Below are 18,206 nucleotides of genomic sequence, written 5' to 3'. Positions count from 1 at the left end.
AAAATATTTTCTAAAAATCTACCAAAATTTATGAAAAATGTAAAAAAAATACTATAAAGGGCAATAACTCCGAAAGGGGTCACCTGACCATATCAGTCGTGTTGACTTATTTGTAAATCTTACTTTGCTGAACATTTTTGCTGTATACTGTTTATCTCTATCTATAATATTATTCGAGATAATAACCAAAAACAGGAAAATTTCCTTAAAATTACCAATTCAGAGGCAGCAACCCAACAACGAGTTGTTCGATTCATCTGAAACTTTCACGGCTGATATAAATTGACCTGATAAACAATTTAACTCCTTGCCAAATTTGCTCTTAATGCTTTGGTTTTTAAGTTATAAGCCAAAAACTGCATTTTACCCCTATGTTCTTTTTTTAGCCATGGCGGCCATCTTAGTTAGTTGACCGGGTCACTGGACACTATTTTGAAACTAGATACCCCAATGATGATTGTGAGCAAGTTTGGTTTAATTTGGCCCAGTAGTTGCAGAGGAGAAGATTTTTCTAAAAGATTACTAAGATTTATGAAAAATGGTTAAAAATTGACTAAAAAGAGCAATATTAAATCTACCAAAATTTATGAAAAATGTAAAAAAATTACTATAAAGGGCAATAACTCCGAAAGGGGTCACCTGACCATTTGGTTCATGTTGACTTACTTGTTAATCTAATTTTGCTGAACATTATTGCCTTTTACAGTTTATCTCTATCTATAATATTATTCAAGATAATAACCAAAAACAGCAAAATTTCCTTAAAATTACCAATTTCAGAGGCAGCAACCCAACAACGAGTTGTTAGATTCATCTGAAACTTTCAAGGCAGATAGATCTTATGAACAAAAACAAATGAAACACAGCAACAAACGACAACCATTGAATTACAGGCTGCTGAGTTGGGACAGCACATACAGAATGTGCCGGGGTCAAACATGTTACCGGCAAAATAAAAGTCCGTGATGATTTGTATTCAAATAAATGGTCCAAAGACCGGCTACCTCTACAAACCAGAAACCGACCGGTTTTGTGTATCTAGTTAATCAAAATCAAGAAAATTCCACCTCACAAAACCTGAAATGATTGATTAGTACATATAATTGTTATATAAACAAAGAAGAGACTGTCGTTCAAATGCATGCTTACTGATTACGGTTTTACTTGTCAAACTGGTTTCAATAACCAAACATTCATGTTTTGACAGATAAAAATGAATACACATGCTAGACAAAAGAAGTCATTATCCTTTAACCATATTGAAATCGTTTGAAGTAGAGCAGTTTGTTTGATAAATAAGAAATACAATTACTGTATGGTGTTTTTATTTATTCCTGCAAACGAAAATGAAATAGGATGAGTTAGAAGTTTTAGCTGTATTTTATGATACATGTAAAATACAAACCTAAAATGCACAGAGGAAAACATATATTTCGATTAAGGTAATATATATTTTCAAATGTTCACAAACACATATATAAAAAGGGAAGTAACTCTTAAGTGATTTAAAAGTTGACTAACCAGCCACCCATGTAAAGTGGCCGTTTTCTGTGGGCCGACGAGCGGCCAGTTTTTGAGACGTTTCACTGTTACAAAGTGTCGACTGCTATAACTATTTTTTTTACATTTTTCCTATTTTGTCTGTTTGTTTTGCTCACAGATTGTTGTCAATATAGTTGAATTATATGCAGCTGTCATACAAATGAAAGGTTTAGCAAGGTAATAAATCAGGTTTAATAAACCATTGTCTAAACAAGGAAATCTCTTTACCAAATAAGGAATAAAACAGTTGAGTTACAGTCGTTTCATGTGTTAAAGGTTTTGATTTTGTAATTTGATAAAATAAACTTTCCGTGTTGAATTTTCCTAGTAGTTCAGTAGTTTAATTATTTTATATTTTGACAGTGCGCACAATTCGGATGAATACGTACAAAGACTGTTTACACCTGTAACCATATTATATTTTCTTTTTTAAATACCTAAGGTAAAATATAACCAAGGACATTGTATGTTTATTCAAGCGGATATCTGTTAAATAAAAAGACAAATAGCGTGTGTGTTATATTTACTCAGTAACTACACGCGACGTTATGTAGTATGAAGTTTAAATTTTAAAATGGGATATAAGTGAATGGTTTGATAGTAAATAACTCGCATATTGATATTTGATGGATATTAAAGACAGTTTGAGGTAAGAACATGTTTTTTTCTGTCTTCGTACAATAGTTTGTCTTTAACAACTAACTTCTTAATATTTAACAGTTGAAAGTCATCTCTATTTAAATGAGATATGTAATTTTTTTTTCTAAAATAAAAGGTCAGGTTTATGAAAACTTCGCTATTAAACACTCCTTTAAGTTTCATAACATCATTCGATCAGTCAGATGTTTTTGCTGATCGTCGATTGTTCTCTTTTAAAAAAAAACATTTTATAATTTCTTATTTTTTAAGGTTTTATGTAGAAACAAACATGATTCATTGTTGCATCCTCAGTGTATGTCTATCTATGTCGAAAAAATCAGTTCCACAACGACACCCTCTTTTCCCCTCAAGTCTAGAATACGTATACGTAGGAAGGTAACGCATTCACAGACCCTCAATGGTTTTAACAAATTAAAGTAAATGCAGAGAAATGTCTAGAAGATTTTTAGGCTGTATAGTATGATATAAAATGTTGATGTTGGTAATAAAAAAAAGCAATGTCAATCAACTAACATATATACCAGGATTTTAATTGTATATTTGCATCAGACGCGAGTTTCGTCTGCAAAAGACTCATCAGTGACGCTCAAATAAAAAAATGTTTAAAAGGCCAAATGAAGTACGAAGTTGAAACGGAATGATGAGACAATTAAAAAAACAGAAACAATAACAAATAAAATCTAAAACAAAAGAATATATATATGAATATAAGGATATGTGGAATGATTCCAAAGTTCAAAAGAGGTGGATGTTTTCAATTATATCCCTAGTGTATGCCTACTTTGCAAGTACCATGGATAGTTGAAGTGGCACTACAATATAGACAGCGGAACCTCATTTTGAGGAGAAAAGGTCTGGCAATCTATTGATCATTTACTCTTAGTCTGTACCGCACGATATTTCAAGCATTCCGCAGAGCAGGGTAAATCTTTTATAAAATAAGACCATCGACAGCCTTTAATAAGTACCGTATGAATTCGTTTCAACTCGCAGAAATAAAAAATAATATTTTAAGTGTACAGAAAATATTTCGATTGAAATCATTTAAAGTTTTCTGAAATGTTTACGTAACCCAATACTTCTTTTAAATACTTAAGGTGCAATATAACTGAGGCATTTATGTTTATTCATGCGGGGACCTTTAACAAAATTCACAAAAGGCACACAATGTGTACGTGGTCGATAGTTTAGTACGACACTATTGTTAGGCTAGGATATAATATTTTAAAATTGGGTGCTGTTGAAAAGTTTCAAATTATGTTTCATATTCATTATTGAAATATGTTATAACAGATTGTACTATTTCAAAAACATATAATATCATTGTGATTTCTTTTCATTTGTTTTTGCAAAACAAACCTTTCAGGGTTTCGGGCCCTGTTTTTTACCTTCTAATCTTGCAGATACGAGGTTCACTTATGAGACTTTTGTAGACCAGCCCCCCTTCTAAGTTTTTTTTTATAAATTTTGTATTATCTACTGCACCATCCTAAATTAAGCAGTTGTTATAATACAAGAAATATGAATGACTATTGAGTGGACACGTTTTAATTTTCTCGTACAAAACAGTAAAATAGTCTACTTACTAGTTACTAGTTATTGTCATTTCGGAGCCTTTTATAGCAGAATGGGCTTTGTCCGTTGTTGAAGACCCTACGGTGACCCATAATGATAATTTCTGCGTCATTTGGTCTCTTGTGGAGAGTTGTCTCATTGGCAATCATACCACATCTTCTTTTTTTTATATGACATGGAATATATTGTTGATAGTCAGTTGTATCATGTTACATGCTATTCAATTCTTATATATACGATAAATATTCTGTGATATACGTTTTGTAGATATCAAAATAAAACGATGTTGTAAACACTAAAGCTTAAACTATTTAACCGAGACTAAAAAGACTATTTCACGTAAGACAACAGTTTACAAAACATTATATCGTAGCTCTTATTATTAGTTTATGTTTGTATTTCTTACCCCTAACCTTTCATTTCATCTTATTTTGTTTTTCATATGAATCAAAAATCACAATTATTCAAACAACGTGTTACATTTGCTTCACGCTTTTCAATATAATGCCCCCCCCCCTTTTTTTGTTTTCCAAACCTGACCAGAAGCATAAGATTAAGTTACCTCTAACACACTAGACCAGTTGACGGGTTATTTTTATATATTATTTTCACTTTTACAATTGTGTCGAATTATAAACTTCATGGTTCAGGTCTATAGTTATGAAGACTCTGTATAGCGTTAATTAACGTGAATCCAAAGAGAGGATACTACAGACCTAGCCAGAGCCAAGTTTTTGAAATTTGGTGAATATGACACATTTGTTTTTCTCTTTGAATTGTTCCTAACTTTTAAGAATTCGGATATCTATTAGTTTGAAATATTGCGTTGTCATCTATTTATTGTTGAAGAATGTTTAGACATATTGTTGCTTCTTCTGTCGGCGGTTTTGTGCCTCAATAATGTACACTCAACTCTTACTTTGTTACATGTAGATCTTAACAGTTAAACTGAATAAAGGGTGGACAGCTGCAATGCTTATTCATATGATCGATAACGAAAGCATAATTTCGAAATTACTGACATTTCTAATTATAGACCAAATAGTATTTACAAAAAGATTGCTGCAAAGGTTAAGAAGTAAGCTCCTAAAATTGCTAGAAAAAAAAGAGGGACGAAAGATACCAAAGGGATAGTCAAACTCATAAATCTAAAACAAACTGACAAAGCCATGGCTAAAAATGAAAAAGACAAACAGAAAAACAATAGTTCACATGACACAACATAGAAAACTAAAGAATAAACAAGACGAACCCCACCAAAAACTAGGGGTGATCTCAGGTGCTCCGGAAAGGTAAGCAGATCCTGCTTCACATGTGGCACCCGTCGTGTTGCTTATGTGATTACAAATCCGGTAAATAGTCTAATTCGGTAGGTCTCATTCATGAAAGGGAAGGGGATTGTAGTTACGACGTAAGAAACATATCCGATATCATTTGTGAAACGGTTATTCTATAACGGTCAACCAACTCGTGATGGCGTCCGTAAAATTTACGAAGGGATGATTTCAACTTCACCATTTGGAACTCTTGGTTTAAGAGCTTTTTTGTAAGCAGCAACCCTCTATCAAGAAAATCATGATAGGAAATGCAAGCACGGGAATATCGTATCAATTGGGAGATATATACCCCGTATACAGGTGCTGCTGGAATGTTGCTACTTAGAAATGGAAAGTTCACAATTGGAAAGCTGAAATCATCTCTTTTGTCGTAAAGTTTTGTTTTCAACCGACCTTCATTGTCAATTTCTAGAACTTGTTATCGCTAGCATATAATTAGGAAATGCAACCAGTATGAAATGTTCATAAATAGTATGACAAATCTGTTTACGCATGTAACTATACATAGTATACTTCTTTTAAATATTAACGGTACAATATAACAAAGATCATGTTTGTTTATTCATGAGTAAAATTTTAAATAAATAGTCAAATCTCGTGTTTTGCATTGATTGCGTAGTAACTAGACGCTACATTGGGTGCAATTACCGTTTAAATGGAATGTAAATGAAAGGTAGTGCATATTCATATATGAAAAATGTAATTGAGAGCTTGAGGTAAGAATATTTTCTATCTCTCTTCGTCACATAGTTTGTCTTTATACATGTATTACTGAACATGTAACAGGGACGTGATATGAATGTTACGGTAATATGGTATTTACTCAAAATGAGAACATAAGGAAAGAATAATTAGTGCTTTGCATTTGCACAAAAGTTTATGTTTTCTTTAAATTCAATTGCCCTTTTTATTGAATCATTAAGATTTTTTTTTAGGAAGCGAAATCTGTTTTTTGTTTTGCTTTTTCGAATTCCTTTCTATCGACTTAGAATTCAGACTATTCGGTGCCTCCAAGACCCCTGGCTTAAATTAAACGGACCGTAAAGCATGTGTACTAGATAAAAAAAAATACACTAATACAAGGGTTTACGTCATATTTGCGCGGATCATGAAGAGTCAATAGTCACGTAATATTGAATCAAAGAATACTGACGTCCTTGCCGAAACAAATTATTTGGAAAAGACATGATTTTATAGTGTGAACAAATGTATTTTGACTTACATTTAGTCTGTACAAAAGAGGAGTGTCCGCAAAAAAATAGAGATTTAAAACATGCAAATGTACAGAGTACATTTAACTTGTATCTGCAATGAGACCATAGACTGCCGTAAAAAGTAGCCTGTGAATATGTTGCATCTCGCAGAAGTAACGAAGTTAAAATTTTGTATAAGTTTATTGAATAATGCACAGTTATACCTCAATGAGGAAGACGGCAATCATAAATCAACACAATAAGTTATAAGTGTACAGGAAATATTTCGAGTGAACAAATATTAAAGTCTTTGTCATTGTTTTCGACATCAAATAATTCTGTTGAATACACCAGGTGCGATTTAACAAAGAGCCATACAAGTTTATCCATGTGTGCAAATTTTAAATAAATATACAACAGACACATTGTTTGAGCGTAATAGATAGTTCAATGACTAATAACACTAGAATCTGACATTTTATATTCGGATGTCATTTAAAGGATTTTAATTAAGATATGGCAAAGAGAGCTTGTATTTAGCCATGTGTTATTGACGATTATTAGGTTTGAGAATGTATTTAAAGTGTGTATTTAAAGTTTGTATAGTTTTTCTCTTGAACTTAACACACTAAATGATAATGCAATCTCAGGCCGTGTTCACACCAAACGCCGTGTTCACATTTGGTTTAATGAACTGTACACTAGTTTCACATAAGATTTGTCCACATCTATACACCTTGTTTAGTTACCTGTACATAAGATTTGTTCACACTTGTAAACTATATGTCATTTAAATGTTCATTACGTAGAAACCGAATTCAAACTTTCAAACAACTTTTCTAGCAGTAAGGGAACGACCATTTGACTTTAAAAAAAAGGGGGATGGATTTTTCCACAATTTGATTATAAAAAAAAAATTGGGTCATACAGTGATTAGAATGAAAAAATATTCTGAATCCAAAGTTTCCCCATACATTATAGTGTTAAATATTGAATTGCTATCATCGAAATAAATATTAACTTTCGCGCGAGAAAAAAATCGGACTCAGACACCCCCCCCCTCTTTGTTTTTAAAGTAGAGTGGTTGCTCCTTTAAGAAAGTAATTCTGGATGATTTGCAGTAGTTTAAAGATGTCTCGACTACGCATTAAAAAAAAGGCTGCATCAGCTTGCTTATAGACAGAGAAAAAGAATTGCGATTTAAAGGATCAGTACATTTCTATCTTTTCTGTTTGTTTCAAATGATATTTTTTCTACAAGTTTTTCTTTGGCAAAAGAAGAGGGTGATATATTTTGTTTTATTTCTAATTGTATTTTAACGGATCAGAGATTCTACACAAACAAACAAGTAACCTCACCCTTTTTCAGTAATGCATTAATGAGTGAATCGTTGTTTGAAAAAATACCAGTGGCAAATATTTCTGTCAAGTGTGTACGTCCAGTCGATATGGGAAGCACAGACACTTGTTTCTGTCAATATATGGTTTACTATCCATACCAGTACAAAAAAAAACATTTTGTACTGGTATGGATAGTAAACCATATATTGACAGAAACAAGTACCTGTGATGGGAAGACCTTTTCTGATAAATTATGTGTTCGGCAAAGATGATGGATGAGTCTTGATAAGGGGCTAATAAGGCTACGTGAAGTGTTTTATAACAAATAAATATATCAAGTTTAGACAAATATTTCTGTAAAGAACTTTATTAATAAGTGTTATAAGTATCATTTTTTTCTTTTTTTACGTATAAATGGAAAAATTACAGTTCGGATCGAATGCCTAGTTTTGTGTACACTGAACCTACACAAGGCCTACATCGACTATCGACTGCATGTAGGCAAAACATGATTTAAACTACATGTAAACATTGAGTTTTATCAATGGGAACGTAATTATGTTTAGTTTATGTGTGAGTTACACTAACATAACACCGAGTTTAGGTCAATGTGAACACGGCCTCAGAGATTTTTAAGTTTGTCTAGCAATTCATAATATTGTATTCCTTTCAACATTTACATATTTAATATTCCGGCTTTTCTATTGATAAAGTGATATTTTATTTGCCAATAAGACATCACTTGAGTTAGACCTGTTTATATTCACTTGAGTTTATATGTTTATATGCAGTTTATTTTATAATAATACCAATATGCAATGTGTACATAAGTGTATTAGAGAAACAGATATACAAGTACGTATGGATTTGACTGCAACACGTTTATCTCGACACTGAAACGTGTCTTTGTTCTACATTTCATATGATTGTTTTTAAATGTTCGTTTTGTTTTCTTTCGATTTTTTTTCTGTCAACCTCATAATTTAAATATAAAACCGAAAGGACAGATTGATTGGAAACCTTGACATTTTATGATGTATTTTTTGCAGTAGCAAACCTTGTTTTGTGTATCATTTGCCCATTGTATAGCGTTTACATGTAGTATAAATATATTAACATAAATAATCAGTATGCTCATTTTGGAAGCAGTAAAATCAAATTTCTTACTCGGAAGGTTTTCTATTCTACAGTAGGATTCGCATGTAAAATAAACGATAACTACTTCACATTGCATTCGCGAAAAAAAATCTTAACAATTGGTGATTTCAGTAACCTTGTTTATATATAATCCTGATGAAAGAAAACATAGAAAAGCGCTTCGGACACATGAAATGTATAACGTGGTGTTTTCATTTTTCACTGCACTGAGACTATATTCTGCAAACACAATTAAACCAGTTTTAAGGATGATCAACGATTAATGAAATATAATTGACTGGTCATTAGACCTGTAAGATTCAGTATGCTTCGAAAAATATTAAGATTCATTAACAGGGACCTGGTTTTCGCTCCCTCATGTCGAATACCCATTTCTAAACGGGTCAAGCTGTAAGCTTATGGGTTAAGATCTCTCTTTGTATGGTCTCTATACAATGTAAATGGACGCGAATTTAGGGAGAAGCTAATGTAAACCTTCCCAAAGCAACGTTTTGGAAAATAGGAATAGCATATCTTTAATTTTTTTCTGATTGATTTGTTCAGAACTTGTTAAGAATTGGAATGATTGCAAGTTTGACACATTGAAAACCATATATCTGGTAGTAAAGATTGTATAATGCTGTTATACTTTACTACTGTTGTCGTGGGCCTCAATCCTTTGACACATTGAAAACAATATGTCTGTTAGTAAAGACTGTATAATGCTGTAATACTTTACTACTGTTGTCGTGGGCCTCAATCCTTTGACACATTGAAAACCATATGTCTGTTAGTAAAGACTGTGTAATGCTGTAATATTTTACTACTGTTGTCGTGGGCCTCAATCCTTTGACACATTGAAAACCATATGTCTGTTAGTAAAGACTGTGTAATGCTGTAATATTTTACTACTGTTGTCGTGGGCCTCAATCATTTGACACATTGAAAACCATATGTCTGTTAGTAAAGACTGTGTAATGCTGTAATATTTTACTACTGTTGTCGTGGGCCTCAATCCTTTGACACATTGAAAACCATATGTCTGTTAGTAAAGACTGTGTAATGCTGTAATATTTTACTACTGTTGTCGTGGGCCTCAATCCTTTGACACATTGAAAACAATATGTCTGTTAGTAAAGACTGTATAATGCTGTAATACTTTACTACTGTTGTCATGGACCTCAATCCTTTGACACATTGAAAACCATATGTCTGCTAGTAAAGACTGTATAAGGTTGTAATACTTTACTACGTATACTGTTGTCGCGGGCCTCAATCCTTTGACACATTGAAAACCATATGTCTGTAAGTAAAGACTGTATAAGGCTGTAATACTTTACTAATGTTGTCGTGGGCCTCAATCCTTTGACACATTAAACACCATATGTCTGTAAGTAAAGACTGGATAAGGCTGTAATACTTTACTACTGTTGTCGTGGGTCTTAATCCTTTGACACATTGAACACCATATGTCTGTTAGTAAAGAATGTATAATGCTGTAATACTTTACTACTGTTGTCGCGGGCCTTAATCCTTTTTGTTGTCTTCGGGGGATTAATAAGATTGAAGTCACGCTTTTGAATATCGATATCTAATTTTTATTCTACAGCCATTTTATCAAACACATGGGTGACTCACCACGTTGGACTCATTGGGGTCCTTACTAAAACGTTAGCGTAATGCAGGATTGGCTAATTTTTGGTAATCGTGACACGAGAAAGTAAAACTATTTTGCGTGAAAACGGGAAACAAAAGTCGAGCGTAACACATGAAATAAACATGATTCCTTAAAAACATGCAGGGAATCCAGGGAGATCATAACTATATTAAGCGCGATATCAACATTTGATGTCAAAAGTAGTGATGACTTGTTTGTATGTGCGGTTTACAATCATCGACATCCTGTTAATGGTTTTTACATTTCCAAAACTGTATCTCGAAATCACTTCTTTACATAGATCCCTAATTATAAAAAGAACAACAAGATCCATTCAAAGAGACCAAAGATCAAGAGGTGCATTGCAGGATTCTTCTGTTGAGAAATCTGATTTTTCTGAAAGTAATAAAGACCAGGCTGGGCGGAAATTTGTAATTGAAAATGTAGCGTAATTTAATTTTGATCTCAGAAAAAAGAATCTCTATTATATGGCCAATTTTATAAATTTACTGTTTTCAAAAGTATGAATTATTCGAAATACTGAGGATTTTTTTTCCCAGGCATAGATTACCTTAACCGTATTTGGCACAACTTTTTGGAATTTTGGGTCCTCAATGCTGTTCAACTTTGTACTTATTTGGCTTTCTAACTATTTTGATCTGAGCGTCACTGATGAGTGTTATGTATACGAAACGCGTGTCTGACTTATCAAATTATAAGCCAGGTACCGTTGATAACTATAAAAAAATTATACGTATTCTTCCATTCAATTCAATACTTCAATACGCACAATAGCAGATAAAAGGAAAGGACATGAATACAATATACACAACCAATTGTATATACATATCACAACATTTTCATTGACACATTTTGGCAATATCTTCCAACATGTCCAAGTACCCTTCCGTGAAAATCAAAACAAGAAATATTTACAAACTTGACATGGACAGTAAGTACATAATTCATGGGTGGATTCAAGAGGTAAGGCGGTCATTTTTTCTGGAATTTATTTTGTTCATTTAGGGGCATTTTGTCATATTTTGCCTCCACCACTTTGGCCAATAACGTAGCTGGTTTTTTTTATTGACAGTTTTTCTCGGAAAGATTGTCGTATCCATGCAAAAGTTTGAGGACAAGTGAAGCATACCGACAGGAGGGGTCAAAATCATAATTAATATGGCAAAACAATTGATAAAGCAATAACTAGTCGGGAATTAATGAAATAAGTGATTTACCAATATTACTGTATTGTAGTGAGATATGGTCGCTAAATATTGTGAAGAACAACAAACTCTTGAATCTCAATACTTATCTATGAAATCAGTAAAACTCCAGACCAAATTTGCGAAAGGTCTTCTAAATGTTAATTCAAAGGCTGTATTAGTACTCTGCAGGATTTTGGTTGCATATTTTAAAGTCAAATGAAAATGAGTCTTTATCATATAATGTTTATAAAGCTAACAAGCAGTTAAATGATGGATTTGCTTCAAAAGTTAAAGTGCTACTTTCAAAATTGAATTGCACTGATGTTTGGGAAAATCAATGTACCTTTTCTAAAAAAAAAAACCAAAACAAACTTTTAGCCCTCATGAAGAAGCTCAATGAAAATTACATTATATTTTGGAGAAATGGTCTCTTTAATGATGATAATTCAATAAATGAAAATAAACTAAGAACCTACAGAAAATTTAAAGTGAAGTATGAACTAGAAAAATACCTATTATTGAATTTATATAAAAATGTTACAAAAAATTGTGCTAGATACAACAAACCAGCTTTAGAAAACAGAATATGTCCTTTATGCCATAAAGAGGTGGAAGATGAATTTCATTTTATCATAACATGTTCAGAAATTAATAAAACTAGGATCAAAATGTTTAATGAAATTTCTAGTATTGTCCCCAGTTTTAATTCAATGAGTGAAGAAACAAAATTTGATTATACATTTTCCTGGGAAGAATGAGATATTTTACTTATTATTGTTAACTATATAAGTGAAATGTAAAATGAGAGAAACAATTATAATGTCATTATATGAACTGTGTAATTGATGTCTCAACTTATAATATTAGGAATCCGGTCAATCCGGCCCCAAACCGATCCGGTCCCAAGTTAATCCGGCCCAAAGTCGATCCGGCCCAAGTCGATCCGGCCCACGTCGATCCGGCCTCAAGTCGATCCGGCCCCATAATAAAATATGAATAAACTATATTCACTGTATAGGCAAATTTGTGACAAATTTGAACAGTATAACGGAATTTAAAAAAGATGATGGAGGACAACAGGTAATTTCATGCATTTATGATGTTTATGAAATATGTATTTATACATAAAGAGTTTTAAGAATTTAGTGAAATACCAAAACATACAAGGCATTGAACTTTTTTGGAGCATACATATTTTCAACTTGTTCAACGTTTTATTTTCAATAATTCAATAAACTTGTTTATAAATAATAAATAAGCATAAATTGATATAAAATTTAAACATGACGAAAACAGAAGTTCTACCTAAAAAAAGAAAAATATTCACATTTATTAGTTTCTTTTCGAGATTTATAATTTGTAATATTGTTTTATCTAAACGAATAATATTTTTTATAATCAAGTCAATATAAAATATATATTTTGATTTTGTTTCTTTCTTATTTTAGCATGTTTAATTGCTAAGTAGCTTTTAATTGTCAGTTTTCTATTGTCTTGATTGTCAATCTGCTTTTCAATGACCAACGGGTTCATGTCATTATCAGATAAGTGTGAAAGCCATTACATCGCACATAGAACCTTTGAAAAAAGTAAAATCACAAAAATACTGAACTCAGAGGAAAATCAATTTGGAAAGTCCATAATCACATGGCAAAAAAAAAGTCAGGGTTGAGCTTCATTTATGGGTATTACATCTATGAACAAAGGCTTCGATAACACTTGTTTTTTTTTTGGAATATCGAATATAGTCAATATATTTTCCTTAGAGTTGACAATATTTTGAATAGTTTTGTAGATAAAAAAAACCAAGTTATCTGAGTATCCACTATTCTTTATAGCAAGAAAATAACAAAACAATGACACTAAATGCACAGGATTCGGTTATATGAGTACCAAATCAAACAACATTCCTCAATTTTAGAAATTTAAAGAAAAACAAAGTTTGTATGTATCAGCTTGGGGATCGGCTTGTACCATTGTGCATGTAACTATTTGTTATATGGGGACGAAGTCCCCAATTACGGTAGAAAAATCAATAAAAAAAAAAAAATTGGGAAAATTTCCCGAATTTTTTCATTGTACCAAGGATTTGTATAGTTAGACTAACTATACAAATCCTTGATTGTACCAATGAACTCAAAATCGTTAACTTTTTTTTCAGATCTAGTTCCTGTTCCGGTTTTCCCGCATTTGCGCAGAAATCTGTCTTGTTTGCACGAGACTGAATTTTTTTTTATATTGATCAGTCTAGTAAAATGTAAGATTGGAACTCAATAAAATTTTATTATGATAATTGTTTGATTTGAGAAAAAAAACGTTACCTGATGGAAGGGTTTCTTTTGTTTACATTGAATATGACGTCATAACTTAAAGAACGTCACAGCTAAATCCCTAACAACAGAACCAAAATCGGGAACGTTACGCACGGTATTTCGTTTTCTTTTATCAACATTTTGAATGAAAAAAATATACATACAGACTTCGTCCCCATTCACAGGTTATGCCTGCCTCATATTAAACGTTTTAATATAATTAGACAATAATCTTGAAAAGAAACCATAAGGATTTGTATAGTTAGTCTAAATCCTAGTACAAATCCTTGATCAACATTTATGAATTTCAATTAATATATATATATCTTTATTTTTATTCATAACGGCATAATATTTGAATATAAAATTATTTTAAAGACGACCGAGGCATGCAGTTGAAAATAGTATTATAATTAAAATTAATAATCTGTATTTTTCTTTCTTTCAATGCTACATGTTTGTAGTGTTTAATGTCTATCCTTTTGTAATTAATATGTCTGTCTGTCTGTCTGTCTTGTTTTGTTTTGTATTTTAGTAACAATCTATATTCCTATTGTTTGGATTTTATACTAATAAAATTCTTATTATTATTCTTATTCTTATTTATTAGGCCACACCAATTTGATTTAAAGTTCTTTGGATTTTCCCGCTCCTGTTTATAAGAAATCAAGTTTTCAACAGACAAACAAAAATACCACTTCCGTATTTTCTTGGTCCGCATGCTGCTCCGAAATTAGTCTTGCCTTGAAATATATTTTTCTCAAAGACGCTTTTTGTTTGCATATACTTAAATCTGGGTTCAAACGCACGTGTGATCAATCAATAAAAAGTGAAAGGAAATATAAAAATCAAAATGTCAAGCCATCAGTTGATGTCGGTTCGGCTCAATGTCGAGGACAGACAATCATTGAACAAACGCCTATCCGTTGTTCGTCATCATTTACATTCGAAGATATCTTTAATGAAGCCAAAAGGGTATGAAGGGTAAAGTCTGTCAATATTTCGTTTGATGATAACAAACAAGTTGCTTTTAAAAAAAGTCAATACGTGAACCTTAGAACCTTTTGATTATGCTAATTCGTATTTCAACTGTAAATTATATCTCAGTGTTTTCATTATTATTTTATTCCGATATGATTTTTTACCATTGTGAATGGTCAAACTACTTTCAACATTTCAATAAACGTATTTACACGTTTGGTATTTAGCTGAATCTTGCCTCCGAATGAATCCCGGTCCGTTCGCCCTGATTTACGTTCGCCATACTACGTGTTCGCCCTGATACCTGTTTGCCCAGGGTCTATTCGCCCAGATTTTTATTTTTTTCTATTTGTTGTCCAGTCGCATAATTTTAAGTATTTGAACAAAATATGTTAAAGTTTGTTAACATATTGACAGGAAATTTATATTGCCGCAATCATTTTATCATAGATATAGGAAGATGTGGTGTGAGTGCCAATGAGACAACTCTCCATCCAAATAACTCATGTTCTCTTTGAATTGGTATACAATGTATTTCTCTTTATTGATATTTGTTAACAAAATAATTTGTATTCAGTCAATCATGAATGTATGCAGTATAACTGCATGAACTGAGATTAGGACTGTCTCTGAGAATAATAATGAACTTGTAAATCCGTTTTATGATTTACAGTTCGTACATCATTGTGTTTATTAATTTCAAGCTGAATATTTTATCAAAACAAAACGTTTGATTTTTATTAACAATCCATCAAAAGACAAGTATCACAATAATCAGTGATCCGAATTATTTTGTCATTGAACAATTAACGATCCTAAACAAGCCATAAACTTTTAAATATTTCCCCGTTTCCATTAATTTCAAGAATATATACCATAGAAATATCTGAATAAGTTTTTTCAACTTCAATGCCCTGAATATCAATATTTTTTAGTAGGGCGAACGGACTCTCTGGGCAAACGAACTCAGGGCGAACGTACCCAGGGCGAACGATCCGGATACTCCTCCGAATGATCTTAGATCTACTCCGAATCACCTTTTGACGTCAAGCAACAATCACTTTTAAATTGTGACGTCAAATATTTTAAATTATGATGTCAAAGTTTACGGGAACCTGTGTGATTTTACGTAATGGCGGACACATTTGCATACAAGTGTAAATACGTCTATAGATGACACTTCTAGGGTTCTTATTGGTAGAGGTAATATTTCACCTAAGTACCTCAGTCATTTTATTTACTTTTCTGTTAATAAAACCATATTAAATAGATATAGGAAATGTGGTATGAGTGCCAATGAGACAACTCTCCATCTAAGTAACAATTTATAAAAGTAAACAATTATAGGTCACGGTACGGCATTTTACACAGAATCTTGGCTCACACCCAACAGCAAGCGATAAAGGGCTCCAAAAATTACAAATATCAATCTAAAGGGAAAACTTATGGACTAATCTATGTAAAAACGAAAAACGAAAAACATGTATGAACTACATTAACAGACGACAACTACTGTACATCAGATTCCTGACTAAGGACAGGTGTAAACATTTGCAGTGGGATTAAACGTCAAAGTACCATAATTTTGTTTCATAGAATGTGGAATGTTTATTCCCACCATTATGACAAAAACTACCTGCTAATTATTTGTTTTGTGCATGCCGTAAGTCCCTGCTCCACATTAGAACATGTAGAAATTGGTTTGGATCCAGCTAATGCATTTCAATTTGTTGATTATACATGTATACTTAATATACCTGTCGGAAATCAGGAGCCTGTTTTTTTGTTTGCTTATTGTTGTGTCTGCTTTTTGTTGTTTAGTATAAAAAAGTTGCCATTAATTTGACACTGGTCAATTTAAGGTCATTTGGTTTACTTTGTTCAGACTCAAGCCATTGATAACCGTTTCTTTTAAATTAGCAATGATCATATTTGTGTACAGTTGTCAGTTACATTTGTACAATGTACGTTACATCATAGGCAATTATAATTCATTCCCTTTTTATCTTGTGTGACTCTATCTTATTAATGAAATCTGTTGTATCTAGAATTCAAAAGTTATATGGCTCTTCAATAATGGTTTTATATTAGGTCAATTAATTTCTCAATCTCAATCCATCTCATGGGAGAGTAACACCTATTGGTGATCGGTCCTAAGGAACATTACTTAATGTACATTATATCATACTAGTTGACCAGTTCGTAATTTTATGAATTTTTGGAAGACTCAGGTACATGTGTCCATGTTTTGAATAATTATTATTCTTCATTTGCGTATTCTTTAAAAATTATACTTGTGGATACATGTAGCTATTTCGTTTTTTTCTATATAAATTTCCAACTATATATCTTACATGTCTTATATTGTATATTTTATTATACATAGAATATAAGTGAGTTAGCGATCAGTGTAAGTTCTTTATTGCCATGTTTTAAATATATATTGAATACCCCATATGGAGGTGCTCTTAATTGCAGGAAGCTAATACATATAAGAAGAACAAATGAACAATACGAAAGGTTCCGAATATTCCTCTATAGACCATATTTCTAACTAATAAACATGCCTCAACCCTCAGGGGTTCATGCAACACATACAAATTCGACAACAGCCGTCGCCATCACCTGTCATAGTCCGAGATTACTCTGATGTTCAACTGGGGCTGGGGCTTGTCTGGCAAAACAGCCGTTAGACGTCAGAGTAATGTTGGACTACAACTATCAATGTTGGCACTGACATGGATATTTCTGTGTTGGGAGAGTGAATTTTGAAATAGATAAAGAACACCAAATAATCAACATTACCATGATTACAGGATATATGTAAATATAGTACTATCATAAGAAAAATAGAATATAATTAAACAAATCATTATAAATTCCTTTATCAGTCAGGGGACTTACTTAAATAAGTGATTTTCTAAATCACTGATTCAAGTAACATTATTTCCATAAAGGTTGGAAGTTAGAGTTGTCTTTCTTTAATAATCACCAATTTAAGTACATGTAGTACAAATTAATCACTAGAAGAAGTAATCTAATTTTATTGTAGCTTTAAATATAGAATACTAATGATCCAGGGACTAATTATGTTTCTAAACTTATCAGAACCAACATCTGTGTTGTCTAGGATGACCAGGTCATTTCAGGTGATGACCTTGTACTGACATGACTGAATCTAAGATAATGGCATAAAAATCACAATTACAAGTATCATTCTTTTAATAACACCCACTAATTTCTACACCCCTGAACAGTGAAATT

At 32.0% G+C, this 18,206-nt stretch overlaps 1 long non-coding RNA gene across 3 annotated transcripts in view; it reads left to right on the top strand.

Moving 5' to 3' along the window:
- Positions 1–2,076: 2,076 nt before the first annotated feature.
- LOC134699504 (uncharacterized) overlaps positions 2,077–18,206 on the top strand; it is a 39,990-nt gene continuing 23,860 nt past the window's right edge. Inside the window, exon 1 of one of the 3 annotated variants that reach the window (XR_010103621.1) lies at positions 2,077–2,191. This is a non-coding gene — a long non-coding RNA (uncharacterized LOC134699504). Of the gene's footprint in view, positions 2,192–14,801; positions 14,946–18,206 lie in introns of those variants that run through there. The other 2 variants (XR_010103622.1, XR_010103620.1) reach the window with 2 other exon arrangements.

This window comes from Mytilus trossulus, unplaced genomic scaffold (assembly GCF_036588685.1).
Source record: "Mytilus trossulus isolate FHL-02 unplaced genomic scaffold, PNRI_Mtr1.1.1.hap1 h1tg000070l__unscaffolded, whole genome shotgun sequence".
Taxonomy (NCBI): domain Eukaryota; kingdom Metazoa; phylum Mollusca; class Bivalvia; order Mytilida; family Mytilidae; genus Mytilus; species Mytilus trossulus.
The sequence above is the reverse complement of the archived record's forward strand: the minus strand, read 5'-3'. Positions and strand labels throughout refer to the sequence as shown.